We start from the raw sequence: 20543 nt of genomic DNA on the forward strand, positions 1-20543 counted from the left end.
AGCAGCAAACCCAGTTCCGGGTTTGCTGTGTCCACAACCCGAAAGTTATGTTACTCAAGAGTCCACTGTATAGTGTCCAGATCAAGGGAAGTCGTAAAGGTAAAGGGACCCCTGACCATTAGGTCCAGTCGTGGCCCACTCTGGGGTTGCGGCGCTCATCTCGCTCTATAGGCCAAGGGAGCCGGCGTACAGCTTCCGGGTCATGTGGCCAACATGACTAAGCTGCTTCTGGCGAACCAGAGCAGCGCACGGAAATGCCGTTCACCTTCCCGCCGGAGTGGTACCTATTTATCTACTTGCGCTTTGAGGTGCTTTCGAACTGCTAGGTTGGCAGGAGCAGGGACCGAGCAACGGGAGCTCACCCCATCACGGGGATTCGAACTGCTGACCTTCCGATCAGCAAGCCCAAGAGGCTCAGTGGTTTAGACCACAGTGCCACCCGTGTCCCCAAGGGAAGTCATAGTCCCACTCTATTCTTCCTTGTTTAGACCACAACTGGAATACTGTGTCCAGTTCTGGGTACCACAATTTAAGAAGGATGTTGACAAGCTGGAAGGTGTGCAGAGGAGGGCAACCAAGGTGATCAAGGGCCTGGAAACCACGCCTGATGAGGAACGGTTGAAGGAGCTGGGTATGTTTAGCCTGGAAAAGAGACTGAGAGGAGATTCGATAGCCATCTTCAGATACCTGAAGGGCTGTCACATGGAAGAGAGAGAACATGCTTGTTTTCTACTTCGGAGGAAGCAAATTAGAAGAAAGGAGATTTTTGACTAAACATGAGGAAGAACATTCGGTCGGTAAGAGCTGTTTGATAGTGGAACGGTCTCCCTCAGGAGATGGTGGACTCTCCTTCCTTGGTGGTTTCTGAGCAGAGGTTGGATGGACATTCCTCATGGATGCTTCAGTTGAGATTTCTGGATTGCAGGGGGTTGGACTAGATGGCCCTAAAATTTTGCGATTCTACAGGTGATTGACAGCTAGGTTGTCCCAGCCGGTGGCCAAAGCTGACCCAGAGGGGTGGACAGAGGAGAGGATATTATCTCCTGAGCACATAGTTAAATTGGCCACCCACTTGGATGGCATTGGAACAGAATTAAACAAAATCGTAGAGGAGAAGGGCTATCGATGGGTACTAGCCAGGGTGGATTTGATTTAAATCAAATCGATTTAAATCACTAGTCAGTAAGACTTGATTTAATTTCCCCCCCTTTTTTTTACAGAAAGACTCATTCTTGCTGGTATAATCTTAATATTTACAACCAGATGAAGGTTTCATTTTTGGAATAATATTCAAAGCTTCCTGCAGCCAATCAGAAGCCACGCTTTGGTTTCTGAACGTTTTGGAAGTCGAACGGACTTCTGGAACGGATTCCGTTCGACATCCGAGGTACCGCTCAAGAAAATCTTAGCTGTGCAAAATAAAATGAAAGGGAAAAGGTGCAAAGAAAAAAATTAACAGAATGAAAAGTGAAATACGTAAAAATAAATAAAAGATACACTGTAGCAGACTAAATGCAATCAGTTACACTTCCACACATTATTATATAGGTATATAAGTACTGTTATTGTCCTAATGCATATAGGATTGTTGATAACCAAGTGTCAATATATTTATCCAGACGAAGTCTGCGCCTATAAGCAATCCGTATGTTGGGAGTTCTGTCATTGATTAAAGAGAACCATATCTTTGGCTATTCTCATTGATGTTTTACTGAAAGATTTCCATTTATAATACTGTGATAAAAGGAAAAGAGAAGAACGTGGAAAAAAAGGGGGGGGAGAGATAGAAAAATCATTCCAGAAGCACAGTGTAATGCGTTTAGTAATGTCGATTTCGTTTCTCTAGATTATTATATAAAGTGATATTATTATCCTAATAATATATGGTTACTAATAACTCGCTACATCCTGCATAAAGCCTTTTCCAGATATCAATATATTTGTCCAAACAAAGTCTACGTCCATAGGCAATCTGTTCGTACGTTTGCAAGTGTTCCCAGGCTGCCAATCCATTGATTAAAGGGAATCGCGTCGAAAGAGGACCTTGTCTTTATTCTTCCAGTTCATCAATGTGACCCTTTTGACCGCAGTTAGGGTGCATATAAACCCATTTTTGTAAAGTCAGACTTCTTTCATTAGCATCTTGATCTCTATTACGGCCATTGGCCCGTCACACAACAGTTTCCCATACCAACATAATGTACTTGAACCTCCAAATTTAAAACCGTCAAAACTTACAAAAAACAGACAAGAACCAAAGCAGAACAAAAACAAAAGACCAACATCATACATTACAATAAATTTGTAACATAAACATCACCCTCTGCACATAAATTAATAGAAGACATCAATGGTGATATCACCTAGTTACATCCTAAAACATAGATCATGGTTTAAAGGGATTTTCTTCATTAGCATCTAGATTCGATTATTGCAACATACTGTGGAAATACTTAGGAAATGCCACTAGCAGGAAAACACCTCTTGCCACCTTTGCCTGGTAAAAAAAGCCACAGCTGTTTGTGGACCGGGACAGCCAATAATAATAATAATAATAATAATAATAATAATAATAATAATAATGATATATTATTTATACCCCGCCCATCTGGCTGAGTTTCCCCAGCCACTCTGGGCGGCTTCCAATCAAGTGTTAAAAACAATACAGCATTAAACATTAAAAACTTCCCTAAACAGGGCTGCCTTCAGATGCCTTTTAAAGAGAAGATAGCTGCTTATTTCCTTCACATCTGAAGGGAGGGCGTTCCACAGGGCGGGTGCCACTACTGAGAAGGCCCTCTGCCTGGTTCCCTGTAACTTGGCTTCTTGCAGTGAGGGAACCGCCAGAAGGCCCTCGGAGCTGGACCTCAGTGTCCGGGCAGAACGATGGCGATGGAGACGCTCCTTCAGATATACTGGACCAAGGCCGTTTAGGGCTTTAAAGGTCAGCACCAACACTTTGAATTGTGCTCGGAAACGTACTGGGAGCCAATGCAGGACCGGTGTTATGTGGTCCCGGCGGCCGCTCCCAGTCACCAGTCTAGCTGCCGCATTCTGGATTAATTGTCGTTTCCAGGTCACCTTCAAAGGTAGCCCCACGCAGAGCGCATTGCAGTAGTCCAAGCAGGAGATAACTAGAGCATGCACCACTCTGGCGAGACAGTCCGCAGGCAGGGAGGGTCTCAGCCTGTGTACCGGATGGAGCTGGTAGACAGCCTAGTCTCTCTAACTCAATGCATTGGTGGCCTGCAGGCTGGATTACTGCAATGCACCTTCGTTCAGACCCATGAGAACTAGAAACTTGCTTTATTATTAAGGGAGAGACTGTCCGAAACCCTGGAGAGCTCCTGCCAGCCCGCACTGGCAACACTGATCTAGATAGGCCAGGAACCTGACTCTGTATAAGACACCGTTCTATGCTCCTCTTTCAACCTGTCCTTTAGTCACACAAACATGAGCACTGGAGTCTTGCATTTATTTTTTTTAAGGGAAGGTCAAAAGCTTACTGGTGGGTTTGATGGGCCAGAACAACCTGTGTAGGACAACTTTCTCTGCTCATAATGTTTGGAATGCTTGAAAGAGAATATACCGTATTTTTCGCTCTATAGGACGCACTTTTCCCCCTTCAAAAATGAAGGGGAAATGTGTGTGCGTCCTATGGAGTGAAGAAGCCATAGCCCTGCCACCCTCTCCCGGCTGGAGAGGTGACGCGCGGCTATGGCAACAGCCTCTTCGCTGCGCACCTTTCCGCTGCTCCCGACCTGCTCTTTGTGTCTGGGGGTGGGCTTCCCCCGCCAGCCCCAAAGAGCAGGTCGAAAGGAACCTGAAGCCTGGAGAGCGAGAGGGGTCGGTGCGCACCAAGGTAGCCGCCTGAAGGCGACTGGACGCACCTTAAACGGCACCTTGTTTTAGAGGGGGGAAATTCTCCCTCTCTCTGCGCAGCACCTCCTGCCGCTTCGCTGAAGGGGCGCTGGGCAGAGAGGGGGGGATTTTTTCCCCTTGTTCTCCCCCCTCTAAAACAAGGTGCGTCCTATTGTCCGGTGCGTCCTATAGTGCGAAAAATACGGTGATTTTGTGTGTGTGTGATTTTGTGATTTTGTGGTTAGGATGGCGTCGCAGAAATGTTTGTGGACCTGGGCATCTGCCAGGGAACAAAGTGGTGCGAGCACCATGTGTTTCTGAGCATTTGGCCGTTCTTTTCAAGCAGAGGCTCACCAGCCTTCCCGCCGCGACCCCACATGCGGCCGCCATGCGCCACCATGCTGTTGGGAACTGTAGTTCATGCTGTTGGGAACTGTAGTTCCGCAGGGTGCCAGGTTGCAGGGAGCTGGCAGAGCGAGTCGGGCAGACTTGAGGCAGAGGATTGGAAAGCAAGAGTTTCTCTCTCTTTTTGAGTAAGGTGGGGTACACAAAACGATCGAAACGGCGATATCCCCGAAAAGGTTCCCCAGGATCATGGCTGTTCGTCCCCCGCTGCCCTGAACCCCCTCCTCTCCTCTTTCTTGCGTAACCTCCGACCCTCCCCTGGAATGAGGTTGCAGCAAAGCTGGGATCATCTGCTTTTAATCTGGTCTGAGAGAGGTGGGAATCGGCCCAGCTCCCTGCCTGGATTCACTGCATTAGAGAAGCAGATTGTGTGACTTAAGGGGCCACCAGGAATAAATAGCTGGGTCGATGTTGTCTGCGTGGGTGTGGGGCTTTCGGGCCGCTGGCTGGGCATGGAGGGGCATCCCTCTCCTGTCTCTCTCTCTCTCTTGCTCTCTTGCGCGCGCTTTGGTTTGCTGGGCTCTTGTCTTTAAGGGACTAAGGCATGGGTAGGCAAACTAAGGCCTGGGGGCCGTATCTGGCCCAATCGCCTTCTAAATCCGGCCCACGGACGGTCCGGGAATCAGCATCATTTTACATGAGTAGAATGTGCCCTTTTATTTAAAATGCATCTCTCGGTTCTTTCTGGGGCATAGGAATTCGTTTATTTATTTTTCCCAAAATATAGTCCAGCCACCCACAAGGTCTGAGGGACAGTGGACTGGCCCCCTGCTGAAAAAGTTTGCTGACCCCTGGATTAAGTGTTAAGGTAAAGGTAAAGGGACCCCTGACCATTAGGTCCAGTCGTGGCCGACTCTGGGGTTGCGGCGCTCATCTCGCTTTATTGGCCGAGGCAGCCAGTGTACAGCTTCCGGGTCATGTGGCCAGCAGGACTAAGCCGCTTCTGGCGAACCAGAGCAGTGCACGGAAATGCCGTTTACCTTCCCGCTGGAGCGGTACCTATTTATCTACTTGCACTTTGACGTGCTTTCGAACTGCTAGGTTGGCAGGAGCAGGGACCGAGCAATGGGAGCTCGCCCCGCCGCGGGGATTCGAACCGCCGACCTTCTGATCGGCAAGTCCTAGGCTCTGTGGTTTAACCCACAGCGCCACCCACGTCCCACGGACTAAGTGTTAGAAACTCCTTAAACCTGGGTCACGGTCGCCGCAATGGAGTGTTTAGGCACCTTTTGTGATGGGATATTGATGATGATGATCGTTTCATTTCACTTTATATTTTAAAGAAACAATCTCAAAGCGTGAACCCTTGTGCAGTCCTTGAAGAAAAGGGTGGGAGAGAAACGCGATAAATAAGCCCTTCCGCTTCCCTTCTTAAGAAAGCTAGAGGGGTCCAGCCAGTGCGCCTGGGGAATTCCGAACACTGTTTTTCACCCACCCCCCATTTGACCAGCTGTCCTGATCAACCTGTGCTGCTTTTGCAAGGTCCACATTTCACCCGCTATGCGTAGAATTGGATGGTACCCCAGCGGTCATCTAGTCCAACCCCTCAGCATTGCAGTAATCTTTTGCACATTTGCAGGCACAAATCAAATCAAAGGGCACTTCTGTGGCAGAGCAGCTGCTCTGTGTTCAGAAGGCTCCAGGTTCAACACCCCACCCCCCTGCCCCATGTCCAGAGAGGCATGGGGGGCGGGAAGGAAGACCCCTGTCTGAAACTCGGATAGCCACTGCCGGTCAGTGCAGGCAGAAGTGAGCTGGGGGGGGGGGGCAGGGAAAGGGCCGTAACTCCTCGGTAGAACACCTGCCTTGCATGCAGAAGGTTCCCATGTTTGATCCCTGGCATCTCCAGTTAATTTTGGGAGAGGCTCCTGGCAGGAATCCTGGGGAGCTGCTGCCAGTCAGTGTGGGCAGTCCTGAGCTAGATGGACCACTGCTCTAACTTGGCATAAGGGCCTATCCGTCTCCCACGCTTTCCTGGTCCAATGGCAGAGTGCTTCTTCCTTTTCTTCTTTTCCCCTTCCACTGTCAGGAATTTGGGTTTTCCGTGGCTTGCTGCCTGCTCCAATTCAGTGGTAAATAAAAGGTAAAGGTACCCCTGACCATTAGGTCCAGCCGTGACCGACTCTGGGGTTGCGGCGCTCATCTCGCTCTATGGGCCGAGGGAGCCGGCGTTTGTCCGCAGACAGCTTCCGGATCATGTGGCAAGCAGGACTAAGCCGCTTCTGGCGAACCAGAGCAGCGCACGGAAACGCTGTTTACTTTCCCGCCGGAGCGGTACCTATTTATCTACTTGCACTTTGACGTGCTTTCAAACTTCTAGGTTGGCAGGAGCAGGGACCGAGCAACGGAAGCTCACCCTGTCGCGGCGATTCGAACCGCCGACAGCAGGTTGTTTTCGCAGGGGAAATTCTGGGGCCACTCGCCCCCCCAATACGGCACTTTAAAGTGCAGACACAAAAGGAATCTGAATCAGCCCAAAGGCAGCTTCCTGTGATCCAATGTATTTTAAATCGGCTCCTTATTCAGAGTCAAGGGGACTAGAACAGGGGTCAGAAAACTTTTCCATCAGGGGGCCGGTCCACTGTCCCACAGACCTTGTGGGGGGCCGGACTATATATTTTTGGGGGGGAGGGGAGAACGAATTCCTATGCCCCACAAATAACCCAGAGATGCATTTTAAATAAAAGCACACATTCTGCTCATGTAAAAACACCAGGCAGGCCCCACAAATAACCCAGAGACACATTTTAAATAAAAGGACACATTCTACTCATGTAAAAAGATGCTGATTACCGGACCGTCCGCGGGCCGGATTGAGAAGGCAATTGGGCCGGATCCAGCCCCCGGTCCTTAGTTTGCCTACCCATGGACTAGAAACTTGCTTTCCATCTCCCTAAAGCGCAGCCGCTAACTTTCAAAGTTGGGACCCGGAAGATTGCCTCCTTCCATATCACCGTCTGCTTATCTTCTGACCTCCTGACAGAGATCCCTGCCTGGGTGCCTCCCTAATCTGAGGCTGACGGTGAAAAAAAGGGATCTTCCCCTAGGTGGTGCCCCAGCTGCGGAATCTCCTCCCCAGAGAGATTTGCCTGGTACCTGGTTTCTAATCTTCCTGGAGCCAGACAGCCCCCTGAGACTTCGGCTGCTCAGGGTGTGTGTGTGTGTTTTTGTGTGTGGCTGTTATCGGCTGTTTCTTCTTTTGATATCACTGCACTTCTTTTTTACTGATGGGGTTTTTCTTGTGCTTTCTGCATCCATCGGAGTTGCCTCGGGTGTGGGCCTGCAGTTGGGGCGCGAATCTGGCTCAGTTTTGATCTGGTTCAGCGGGCCACTGTTCTTACAGTGTCAGCCATGCAGTCTTCGAAATTGTTGTTGTTGTTTAGTCGTTTGGTCGTGTCCGACTCTTCGTGACCCCTGGACCAGAGCACGCCAGGCCCTCCTGTCTTCCACTGCCTCCCGCAGTTTGGTCAAACTCATGCTGGTAGCTTTGAGAACACTGTCCCACCACCTCGTCCTCTGTCGTCCCCTTCTCCTTGTGCCCTCCATCTTTCCCAACATCAGGGTCTTTTCCAGGGAGTCTTCTCTTCTCATGAGGTGGCCAAAGTCTTGGAGCCTCAGCTTCACGATCTGTCCTTCCAGTGACCGCTCAGGGCTGATTTCCTTCAGAATGGAGAGGTTTGATCTTCTTGCAGTCCATGGGACTCTCCAGAGTCTCCTCCAGCACCAGAATTCAAAAGCATCCATTCTTTGGCGATCAGCCTTCTTTATGGTCCAGCTCTCACTTCCATACATCACTACTGGGAAAACCATATCTTGAACTATACGGACCTTTGTTGGCAAGGTGGTGTCTCTGCTTTTTAAGATGCTGTCTAGGTTTGTCATTGCTTTTCTCCCAAAAAGCAGGCGTCTTTTAATTTCGCCAGCTGCATTTTGCACCTGGCTACCTTCCATTTGTGGCCAAGCGAAGATGCCTGGGCGCTAGAAGGCATCTCCTCCACCCGGAAGTGCATGCCTGGAGATCATTGGATCTTGACCGTCTTCACACACATCCTGTAGATTTCTGTCCGTTATATTTTATCTGCACAATCGGAATGAATCTCAGGAACCAAAATGCTTTTTCTGTGCAGCCTTGAGCAGGAACATTGAACAGTGTTATAATTAATTGTTATTGCTTTTCTTCACTTCCCCCACTGCCCTGCTCACAGCTGTGGAGAATATTCTTATGTTATGAATGGTCCACGTCCCCATTGATAAAAAGAGGCCGATGTATATGTGTAGCCTCTCTGTGACTTTGCTTTTTACGTCCTCAAAGCTCTTAAACCTAGCTCAAGGTTGTCCTCTGAACAACCAGATGTTTAACTGCAAGATAAATAGGTACCGCTCCGGCGGGAAGGTAAAACGGCGTTTCCGTGCGCTGCTCTGGTTCGCCAGAAGCGGCTTAGTCATGCTGTACGCCGGCTCCCTCGGCCAATAAAGCGAGATGAGCGCTGCAACTCCAGAGTCGGCCACGACTGGACCTAATGGTCAGGGGTCCCGTTACATTTTTAATCACAGTCAGCCCGTCATTTGGAAAATGAGATTTTCCAAATGGCAACCCTACATTCTGTTTTGGCGACTAACCTTGGTTCAAGGAGCCATTTGGCACCTGGGCACGAGAGAGCCCTCCCCTCCCGTGGTTTCAGGTGTTCAGAAAAGCATGGTTCCCTCTGAGCACAGCCAGCGCACTCCCAAACGGCAATGTGAAGATCCGTCACATGTGACTTCAGCCGGGCGAGACAGGAGTGCGAAACTCCAGTATTCTCCAAGAGCCTGGGCAGTTGTAAACATCATTTTTTCCACTGGACTGCTAAACAGGCTTGCTTTGTCTCTGCCACTTTGACCCTCTGCTCACCTCCTAGCAGAGAAATAACCCAATTGCAGGATGTTTTTGTGTTAGCATGGGTCTTTTGAGGTCCTCTAGTCTCCTGCTCTGAATTCCTGCAGCCAGAGTGTCCACAACAGGAGGGGGCTTCCAACTTCTGCTTTGAAGATTTCTGGCGAAACAGATCACCTCTCAAGGGAGCCGGACCCAGTGTCAAATCTGCTCTTTACTGTTAAGACATCAGCCCCAATGTTTAGCCGAAATCTGCTCCTCTGAACATGGTGGCTCTGTTCGGCTCACCGCGGAAGCAGATCCACTCTCCAGGTGTGCCACACTGTTAAGTGTGGCAGGAAGATTCAAGCACACACAAATAAACATTTAAATATTTTAGTGTAGTATAGTATAGCATCAAGGTACAGTGATACCTCTTGTTAAGAACTTAATCCGTTCTGGAGATCCGTTCTTAACCTGAGGTAACACTTTAGCTAATGGGGCCTCCCTCTGCCGCTGCGCAATTTCCGTTCTCATCCTGAGGTAAAGTTCTTAACCCGAGGTACTATTTCTGGGTTAGCAGAGTCCGTAATCCGAAGCGTCTGTAACCTGAAGCGTATGTAACCCAAGGTACCACTGTAATTTGTTTTATTTGCAGAATACGGATAGATACCTTTTCAAGACGAGAACAAGGGCATCAAGCGAAACGGAGGACAGCTGTTGTTTATAATTATATTTAGGGAATTATTCCTCTGCATTGTTCAAACTTTCCAGGTGTCCCACAATCATAAAGTAGTTGTGTTCTATGCTATAAATCAAGCGCTGATAGGAGTTTCTTCATTTTGTTTTCCAATGCATTTCTTACCGATAAAGAAATCTGGTGTGGCCCGAGCAAATTATTTGTTCCAAAAGTGTGACCCAAAGAAAAGTATTGGAGAAGCACTGAACATACCCAGAGGGGGAGGAGGCCTTCCAGGCCAGTGCCAGAAATTCGCCAGGCACATTTTGAGACTGGTGCAGGTCTAATTGCGACCATGTAGGACGCAGGTGGCGCTGTGAACCTAGGGCTTGCCGATTAGAATGTCAGCGGTTCGAATCCCCGCGACGGGGTGAGCTCCTGTTGCTCTGTCCCTGCTCCTGCCAACCTAGTAGTTGAAAGCACGAAGTGCAAGTAGATAAATAGGTACCACTCTGGCGGGAAGGTCAACGGCGTTTCCGTGCGCTGCTCTGGTTCGCCAGAAGCGGCTTAGTCCTGCTGGCCACATGACCCGGAAGCTGTACGCTGGCTCCCTCGGCCAGTAAAGCGAGATGAGCGCCGCAACCCCAGAGTCGTAGCCCGGTGATGTGCAGTGGTTAAGAGGCCAGGGTGACACAGGTTTGAAACATCCCTCAGCCTCTGGGTGATCTGCAGCCTGGCACACAGCTTGACCTACCCTACAGGGGTGTTGTGAGGGTAAAATTATAGGGGCAGGGAGCAGCTATGTACCCACCCTAAGCCCGGGCGGAAGACGGTGACCAAACGCACACTGAGAAAGTGGCCAAGGCAACCCCTTGGCTTACTAAACACTGCAGGGTTTGCTTCCGTTATCATAGGGCTTAGAAGTATGGGATGATTCTGCTCCAAAAGGCCGTTTGATCCATTTTTTATTTTTTATTTAAAGCAATGGCAACAAACAGCGTATCGAAGGAGCGTGGGATAAATACAAATGCCAGCGTTTTATCTACAGCCCCTGCAGCCTTGGGAAAAAATGCGGCTTGGGGGCGAAGTTGGAAATCTTAGCCACTTCAGACAGCTGTGGTGCAGAAAAACTTAACATTCCTTCTACGCTTCAGAAGATTCCCTTTGAAGCTTTATATGTTTCTCTCTCTCTCTCTCTTTCTCTCTATGTGTGTGTGTGTGTTTGTCTGGAGGGGACAAACATTTGTGTCCCCCAAACTTTCCCCTCACTTTCCTGGGTTAAAAACTGCAGAGATTCTCTTTTTATATATATATTTTTAATTAATTTTAACATATAAATTATAAACTGTACCACAAAACTTATCACTTATACAATCTTTTTAGACTTCCATCAGCACCTCTGATGATCCACCATTTTAACCACTTCTTATGCATTTCTTAACTTTATATTGCCTTTACATCTCTTAACAAATCCTCCTCCCCCTTGTCCATTTTTTACAATACTTCTAATAATACTCCTCACAAAACTTCTTGCAACCCTACAAACGTCGTCTGTTCTTCACAAATACTTTTCAAATAGTCCGTAAATTTACTCCAGTCTTCCATGAATTTCTGGGCTCGCCGGTTTCGAATCCTTTCTGTTAGTTTATCTAATTCTGCATCGTCCATTAACTTCATCCTCCATTCTTCAATCGACGGTAACTCTTCTTGCTCTGCAGAGATTCTCAACTCTCTCAAGGTCCGATCCAGGCTTCACCGATCCAGGCAGCGCTTTTGAGCTCTTTTGGGTGGGGATTTGTTTCGTAAAAGTCAACAAGACTCTATTTGTATGGTCCCATTGTGATCCACCGCATAGCTCTGCGAGGCAGGCTCTGCGGAGAGATGTGGCGTGCAGCCTGCGTTAACCAGCATCTGGATTCGAACTTGGGTCTTGCTCGTTTCAGGTAGACACTATCCTGGGTGTGGGGGGTGGCCTTTAGGGGGCGGGGGTCCAGCTTTGTCCCCCACCCCGCCCTAAGGCAGTTTGAAAGCTGTACAGGTCTTCTCATTTTGGATGCTGCAACCTGGAGAAACCCAGCCAGATGGGCAGGGTATAAATAATAAATTATTATTATTATTATTATTATTATTATTATTATTATTATTAACCTTAATATGCCCATAGTTCTAGCATGAAACTGCAGGCCACTAAAGGGTGGTTCTCACCAGATGTTGCTGGACCACAGTTCCCATCCCAACATCTGGAGAACATCGCGTTGACCAGGTGAGAGATGCACAATTGCATCTAAGGTGCCTGTTGCTGCTGCTGCTGCTGTTTTTGTTTTTATAAAAAAAATCGGGGCTTCCTGCATCTAATTCTGAAGCCCCAACAAAAATATATTTTAGGCCGTTAGATTTAATGTGCTACATTTATGTCCCACGCTTCTCTGCTCTGGGAGGGAAACAGCTCTGAACTTGGCCTCAGAAGTGAGTTTTCCACACCCTCTGGGCATACGAGAGCCAGCGGTTAGTGTGTTGGGCTAGGACAGGCTTCCTCAACCTCAGCCCTCCAGATGTTTTTGGCCTACAATTCCCATGATCCCTAGCTAGTAGGACCAGTGGCCACGGATGATGGGAATTGTAGTCCCAAAACATCTGGAGGGCCGAGGTTGAGGAAGCCTGGGCTAGGACCTGGGAGACCAGGGTTCGAATCCCCACTCGGCTGTGAATCTTGCTGGGTGTGGGGCCCAGCCCCTCGCATCTTAGCCTACCTCACAGGGCTGTTGTTGCGAGGGTAAAATGGGGAGTAGAGGGAAACGACGTAAAAAACAATGAAAGAGTCCGACGGCATCTTAAAATAGGAGCAAAATTGTTATAGTGCAAGTTTCGCATGGCACGACTATGTAGGCCACAAAAGCGGGAGTAGGGGGACAATGAACTCTCAAGGTGCTGTGACGCTCCTTTGTGTGGTGTTCGGTGGTTTTCACCTCTGCAAAAAGGCCCGCGAGAGTGTGCCTGGGCATGCGCAGAGGGTAGCCCCATCCCCTCTGACCAACCGGGGCTGAGGGCGCCCCTTCCGTGAGTGAGAGCTGTTCGACCGCGGACCTGACTCCCAGGAGACGTGGCGAGACTTCTCCTTCCTTGGGACGCTTTTAAGGAGAGGTCCACCTGCCATGTTGAGATTTCTGCATTGCAGGGGGTTGGACTAGATGACCTGACGGGGTCCCCTTCCAACTCGGCGATTCTGGGAGACCTGCCCGTGTGGGTTTCTTTTGCTTTCGCCCCCCCCCCTCCCCGGAAATGCACGTTTGCAAGCAACTTTTTAAAAGTCTCCTATGGAAAAACAGAGTGCTGTGAAAAGGCCTCTCTCTCTCTCTCCTCTCGCTGTGCCCCCCCCTTTCATTCCTCCTCTCTGGGCTCCTCCCCATTCCCTTCTTCGGTGGGGCCCCCCCTCCAGCCCCTCCCACCGCCCAGAGCCTGGCTGGGGAGTCACTCCTCCCTTCTCCTCCTCTCTCTCTCTCCCTCTCCAGCTCTCAAAACTTTCCAAGTTTGGATTAACTGAACGGGGGCTCCTCCAGGACGCTGGACTTCTAAGCCCCCTCTTTTCCTAAACGTGCCCCCCCCCAACCCTGGTTCTTTAAAGGAGGGGACAGACAACACCGCCATGCATTGATGGGGAGAATTGCTTTCTCGCAGGGTGAGTCCTGAATGTTTTTTTATTTACTTAAAACAATGTATCTCTGTATAGTTTGGCTTCTTCGCCTAATCCCAGATGCAAACTGGATGCTCAAATTGCCTGTTTTCGCCCTGTTTCTCCCAAATGGCTCTCAACTTTTACCCTCCCTCCTTCCCCCTCCATTTTTTTAAAAAACCCCACCTCTTCTCCACCATTGCTACCCTGAGGAAGGGGGTCTTTTGTTTTGGAAGTTGAGAGGAGCCAGAGGAGGAACAGATCTCTGCCCACCCCCTTACACTTTTTCTAGGGTGGGGGCATTGGAGCGAGTTGGCTTTCTTTATTTTCTTTGCAGACCCATTTTCCCACCCCCCTGCCCACCCCAGCCCTGCTCTCAAAAACAAATCAAAATTAAATTAACGGTGCGCGTTTTTGAATCCTCTGGCTTCCATTCGCTTTGCAAAAACCACTTGCGCCTTTTGTTCTGGTTCCTGGCATTTGGAGACAGCAGTTTGGATAAACTCCTACGCTTTGAGTGTTTTGAGGGTTTGAAACGCATCGGGGGTTTTTTTTTTGGGGGGGGGGGAGAACTGGGCACTTTTCCGCTTCCCTTTAGAAAGCTTCAGCCTGGAAATGTCCTCTGTGTGTCCCTACATGTATACATCAATTCATATGTGTGTGCATTTATATATATATATAAAACCTCTGGGTTCTACGCCAAGTGGAAGAAATCACTGAAACTAACCGTTCCTCCATTCTTGTCGATTTCAGTGGCTTTCTCTATTCAGCAGGCCGGGCTATAAGGCAGATATATCGCTTCTCCAATTTCTGTTCTCCTGGCTTTCGCTTCTTAACTTTCAAGCAAACAACTTGCGCTTTCCGCAAAGTTAACTATGGGTTGTTTTTATGGGGGGGGGGGACTTTGGTGGGAGGGCGAGAGACTGAAGAAAAAGAGTCCCCCCCCCCCTCCTCCTTTATCCTATTGCATGTAGAATCTGTTGTGCTTTAGGAGCGAGGTCAGGAAAGTTCTGAAAATAAACTTACTTAAAGAGGAATAATTTTCTGTAGGATTGCGGTTGGGGCGTGTGTTTTATTACGAGTGTGTGTTGAGGGGGATGTTTTGGGGTTTGCTTTTTTAAAAAAACTCTGAGCAGCCGCACAATTGCTCTATAGAGATATTCTGTATATCCTTCCCTCTCCCGACTCCCAGTCTTTTGTCTGATGCACAACAAGGAGTGAATTTTAGGAGGCGAAATCCTTTCTAAGTTGTTGTTCTCTGAAGCCTGTTCAAAGCTGGATTCTGATCTCTCCTTCTCCTTTGCCCCCACCCCCACCCCCACCCCCACCCAACACCACTTTAAAAATAAATAAAATAATCCAGCCGTTCATTACCTGATGTGTGTTGCTTACCAAATGAACAGAATAAACTCCTGAGCAGAACTTTGGCAAACGCATTTAAACGAGGGTTGCCTAGCGTAAAAGGGGGAATTCGGCAGAGTGGGTGAAATAAATTTCCAAGAATTTGCTATTTTTTTAAAGGGGGGGGAAGATGTTCACTTACCATTTTCAGCCTCCCTTCCCCCCACCTTGTCTCAACCCCCTCCTAGATCCTTAATGAACAAAGGGTGGCCAGTGGGGAGGGGAGAAATTGGGGGGGGGGGGCCGAACGCAGAAAGATAAACCATGTGATAGATTTAAAAACACTATAGAATTTAAACCAGTCTGATTGAAAAAGGAGGGGAAAGTTGCAAGCGCATTGTGTGTGTGTGTCCATTTTTCCAAGTTTGGGTCTTGCTGATTAGGAGCAAACGATTAGGGCTTAATAAGAAGAGATTTCTGCTCCTTTAGTACAGATTTCGGAGCCCCTTCTCCTCTGCAAAGACCCTGCAACAGCAAATATTTTAGCACTGGCAAATGTGGACGGTGTTATTGTTGTAGGCTCTCTAACGGCCGTTTGGCCCTGTGAGGTGCTGGGGGGGGGGTTTGCTGCTGTCTGTCAGAGCAACATCTGGGCGGGCGAATCAGATTTAGTGAAATGTGGTGCCAATTAAGAAGCCATCTTTTCTCCCCCTTTCCCTGCAAAAAAACCCAAAGCAAAACCCTACCTTTTATTTTATTTTTTTACACTTTCTCTCCCCCCCATGGTATGTTTTCCAACTATTCATCCGCAGGAGAAAACTCAGTTTAAAAACAACACCGCGTTGCGTCCAGCCAACCAAGTGTTATTTGAAAGTAGACCCATTTGGAGCTTGTGGGATGAAGTTTGGTCTGCTCTCAGCAGCACCGACACGGGGCGCGATCTCTTGATTTCAATGGATGTGCTCTGAGCGCTGCTATTTATTTTTCTGATTTATCTGTTGCATTTACAGGTGAAACTTGAAAAATTAGAACATCGTGGGAAAGTTCCTTGATTTCAGTAATTCAACTTAAAAGGTGAAAGTAATATATGAGATCGACTCACGACATGCAAAGCAAAATAGGCTTCTACTTCTCAGAGGTCCAGTCTTGCTCGATTTGCAATCCTTGTTTTGCTGATTTCCTTGAATATTCTAATTTTCTGAGATTGTTGGGGGTTTTCATCAGCTGTACGCCATGATCACCACAATGATAACAAATCAAGGCTTGACATATCTCGCTTTGCATGTCACGAGTCGTATCTCAAATATTAGTTTCACCTTTGAAGTTGAATTAGTGAAAGAAAGGAACTTTCCCGTGATACTCTAATTTTTTGAGTTTCAGCTGTAGATCCCCCCCCCCCCCGGGGGGAGCTCAAAGTACTTTACATGGTCCCCCCCAACCCTAACCTAGATTTACATATCTTCCCCGGACCCCCTCGGTAATCTCTGCAAGGAGACCTCCATCAGACCTGAGAGCCAGTGTGCTGCAGTGGTTAAGAGCAGTGGACTCGTAATCTGGTGAACGGGGTTCGCTTCCCCGCTCCTCCACATGCAGCTGCTGGCTGACCTTGGGCCAGTCACACTTCTCTGAAGTCTCTCAGCCTCACTCACCTCACAGAGTGTTTGTGGTGGGGAAGGAAGTGAAAGGAGAATGTTAGCCGCTTTGAGACTCCTTTGGGTAGTGATAAAGCGGGATATCAAATCCAAACTCCTCTTCTTCTACCACCTGTGCGCTGTTCATACTTCAGGTTGTTTAAAGTTGGCTTACACCTAGAAATGAGAGAGTGTGTTTGTGTGAAGCTGTCTTCCGAGCTGGATTGTTCCAATATTGCCGGATATCTGGTTTTGGGGCAGAACGGGTCTTCGGTTTGTGTGAAGCAAAAATCGCACCTTATATACAAAGTCCTTTTGGATCCTGACTGATTGCAGGCTCACCTCTTGAGTTTTCAATTTCTTGAAACGAGAAAGCCAGCTTGGTGGAGTAGTTAGAGTGTTGGACCTGGGAGGTAAGGTAAAGGTAAAGGGACCCCTGACTGTTAGGTCCAGTCGCGGACGACTCTGGGATTGCGGCACTCATCTCGCTTTATTGGCCGAGGGAGCCGGCGTACAGCTTCCGGGTCATGTGGCCAGCAGGACTAAGCCGCTTCTGGCGAACCAGAGCAGCGCACAGAAACGCCATTTACCTTCCCGCCGGAGTGGTACCTATTTATCTACTTGCACTTTGACGTGCTTTCGAACTGCTAGGTTGGCAGGAGTAGGGACCGAGCAACGGGAGCTCACAATGTCGCGGGGATTCGAACCGCCACCCTTCTGATCAGCAAGTCCTAGGCTCTGTAGTTTAACCCACAGCGCCACCCGCATCCCTGGACCTGGGAGAGCAGGGTTCAAATCCCCACTCAGCCATGAAGTTCACTGGGTGACTTTGCAGTCTCAGTCACTGTAATTCTTGGCCTAACCTGCCTCATAGGGTTGTTGTGAGGAAAGGGAGCTCCTTGGGGAGAGAGACAAATGTGGGATACAAATGCAGTGTGAACGCGGCAATGGCAACCCGATTTTGCAGCCTTTGCCAGTGCAGTGCCCTCCAGATGTTTTGGATCACATCTGGCTCCGGCCCCAGCCAGCAAGGCTGTTGGCAGAAAGCTGGCATATTTCATGGCAAATCAATTTCGAAACTTAAGTGGAGTTTCACAAGCAGCTTAGTGAGCTGGTACAGGAGGTTTTGGAAAGGGAAAAAGTTGTGTGTATGTAATTTTGTGTGTGTACATGTATGGACAGTTAACGTTTACCTGATCAGTTTACAAATGGGGCGCCTTATTGATCAGTCTTCCTCTTAAAAATATTTTAAATGCAAGTGTCATTATTATTATTATTTAAATTTATATACCGCCATTCACCCAACATCACGGAGCAGTTCACAACGTAATAATACAAAATGAGAACACAAAAATACATCATAAAATCAGAACAAAAATAAACTAATAACGGGGAGCCACTGCAGAAAAGGCCCTGTTCTCATGTTGCCCACTGAGTCCAGCATCCTGTTCTCACAGCCAGATACCCCAACAAGAAATCCTGCAAGCAGGACCTGGGCGTAATCACGGATCTTAAGATGTGCACCTAAGATTCATCTGAGTACACTATTTCTTTCCCATTTAGCCCACCCGCAGACATATCATTCAGCGGTCTGCGAAGAGAACGTTCATCAGATGCAGAATTTTCTGTTGTTGTTGCAATGGCTTGATATTTATAAATCCGGTGCTGTTCTGCGCTTGTGAGGAAACGGTTTGAGGGGGGGGGGGAGAGGATGAGAGATTGTGGGAGGGTGTGGGCGGGGGAAACGGAATCTTTATATAAGAGTTAATTTAGTTTGTTCAAAATGTGTCAGCGTGATCTGAGCATTTGCCTCTTGCTGCAAACCACCTTCAATCTATTCGTTTTTTGAAAAACGCGTAGACAATCTCTCGCCCATTGGGAAAGAGAAAAATATGAAAGATGTGCATCCGTCTCCAGGGAGAAAGCTAGATATTTATTTTTCTCTCCCTCTTTTTAAAAAAACCCAAAACAAAATCACATGTAAGAGTTCTCAAACCCTGGAGAGCTGAAACACATCTCCCCCCCCCCCCCCCGGATTAAAAATCAGAGCGGTGCTTTGCTTTTTGAGTCTGGAACATTCTGCATGCAGAACAGCTTCTCCGCTGATGAGCTAGGACACCTGCCCATCCTCAGAGCTCCCGCCCGTCTAAGGATCGACAGGAGTCACTGTGCCAAACATGGCTCCTTATTGGAAGGAGTTCGGCCCGGAACGCTGACTCACGCAGAGGCACAACAGGCAATTCTGAGTACAGGAAATTGTGTACTTGTCCCCTCTCTCTCACATACCCTCTGCACACCCCTCCATGTCGGTAGAGCATGAGGTTCTTCATCTCAGGGTCAAGAACCAGTCTTAAACCAGTCTTATATGTCAGTTTTGCCAGTTCTGCGTAGTCCATCAATTTTTCTTGCCATGATTCTTTAGTTGGGATTCCTTCAGTCTTCCATCCTTGTGCTACCAGAACTCTTGCGGCCGTCGTTGCATACATGAAGATGTTTTCCAACTTTTTTTTCAACCCTTTACAAAGTATCTGAAGACGCAACAAAGCGAACTGGACTCCTTGGCAGGTTTTGAATAAACATTCACAAACTTTTTATTGATAATAATCATCTAAAGAGTTTGAGGATCTATACAACTTTGTAACATGCAGAAAACGGCATTATTGGAGAAACCAAAGACTGGAACTGAGGGTGGGGGGGGGGTTTTGTGTGGAAGGGGCGAGGGAGGAAAAATTGGGGGGGGGGGACAAGGATGATATGTTTTTGGATAATATGTCTTGTTATAATTTTGAATAAAAAAATTTAAAAAGTAAGAAAGAAAAACAGGGTTGTATGGGAGCTTAAGGGTTAAAAGGGGGGAATTACATGGGGTAAAGGATGTTCCAAGCCAGTTCCTCTCCTCTCCTCCCTCCCGTCCACCCTGGATGTAATTAAGGGATGGAGCTTTGCCACTCGATATTGACAGAGCTCCAAGATCCACAAGGAGGGATCGCCATATAGCAAGGATCTCTATATTTAGCATTCCCCATTGATCTGGTCAAGGGCCGGGTCAGGGTGTAACCGAACTGCAGGCTGGATTTAATGCGAGGGAGTCGTGAGGGGAATGGAGGAGGGGCTTGCCCCATAGAGAGAGAGCTCATCCTGGTATCAGGGCTGGGGCCAGTAACCTTTCCGGGAGCACCTTGGGTCAAATTTGCACGTTGGGAAAGCTGCAGCGGTCATCTGTTCTATTGCTTATTGTGGGGTGTCTCTTTTACGATTACGATATCTTTATTGTCATTGTCCCTTGCGCCTTTTAGCTGAGGGAGAGACCCTCTGCCCACCAGGGAGGGTCTCCGCAGTGGGAGACCTCCCATTCAGAACATTTGTTGGAGGCAGTAAACGCAGGAAGGGAGAGTTACCGTATTTTTCGCTCTATAAGACGCACCGGACCATAGGACGCACCTTGTTTTAGAGGGGGAGAACAAGGAAAACAAATTCTCCCCCTCTCTGCTCAGCGCCCCTTCAGCGAAGCGGCAGGAGCAACGGAGCCCCTTCCATTGCTCCTCCCGCTTGGCTGAAGGGGCGCTGCACAGCTCTCCCTCTCTGCTGAAGCCGGGAGAGCCTTGCTCTCCCGGCTTCAGCAAAAGGAACCCGAAGCCTTCGGAGCGCGGAGGGAGCGCTCCCTCTGCGCTTCGGAGGCTTCGCGTTGCTATCGCTGAAGCCAAGGAGCCTGCATTCGCTCCATAGGACGCACACACATTTCCCCTTAATTTTTGGAGGGGGAAAAGTGCGTCCTATAGAGCGAAAAAATATGGTAATCTTGTGCTCTTCCTTCTTCTTTGGTGATCACTTGTAGCTGAGTAAGATTGTCCTCCATGAACATGGTTTTAGCAGTGAATCCGTAAGTGGAGGCCAATTCTGGATCCATACGTCCTTCTACAGTGGGGACATTGGCTTCTGGGCAGGAGTTGATCACAGTGAGGGTTTGCCAATCGTGCCTTCCTCTTAGCACGTTTCTCCCTTCGCCTGATCGTCAGCTGTTCTCCATTTGCAGCGCTCGCAGGCCAGTGTTTCCCAGTTGTCGGTGTTCATGCTACATTTTTAAAGATTTGCCTTGAGAGAGTC

The 20543-nt window shown here is 48.5% G+C and overlaps 1 protein-coding gene across 7 annotated transcripts in view; it reads left to right on the plus strand.

The window, feature by feature from the left end:
• The window catches only part of PTPRS (protein tyrosine phosphatase receptor type S), a 295013-nt gene that overhangs the window by 42761 nt on the left and 231709 nt on the right, over positions 1-20543 (plus strand). For 2 of the 7 annotated variants that reach the window (XM_077922009.1, XM_077922008.1), the window contains exon 1: positions 13225-13473. The exons of 1 other annotated variant lie outside the window; for it this stretch is intronic. The gene's annotated coding sequence lies outside the window, so the exon portion shown is untranslated. Of the gene's footprint in view, positions 1-13224; positions 13474-20543 lie in introns of those variants that run through there. 4 more of the 7 variants (XM_077922010.1, XM_077922011.1, XM_077922006.1 and 1 more) reach the window with 3 other exon arrangements.

Source organism: Podarcis muralis, chromosome 18, assembly GCF_964188315.1.
Source record: "Podarcis muralis chromosome 18, rPodMur119.hap1.1, whole genome shotgun sequence".
Lineage (NCBI taxonomy): Eukaryota > Metazoa > Chordata > Lepidosauria > Squamata > Lacertidae > Podarcis > Podarcis muralis.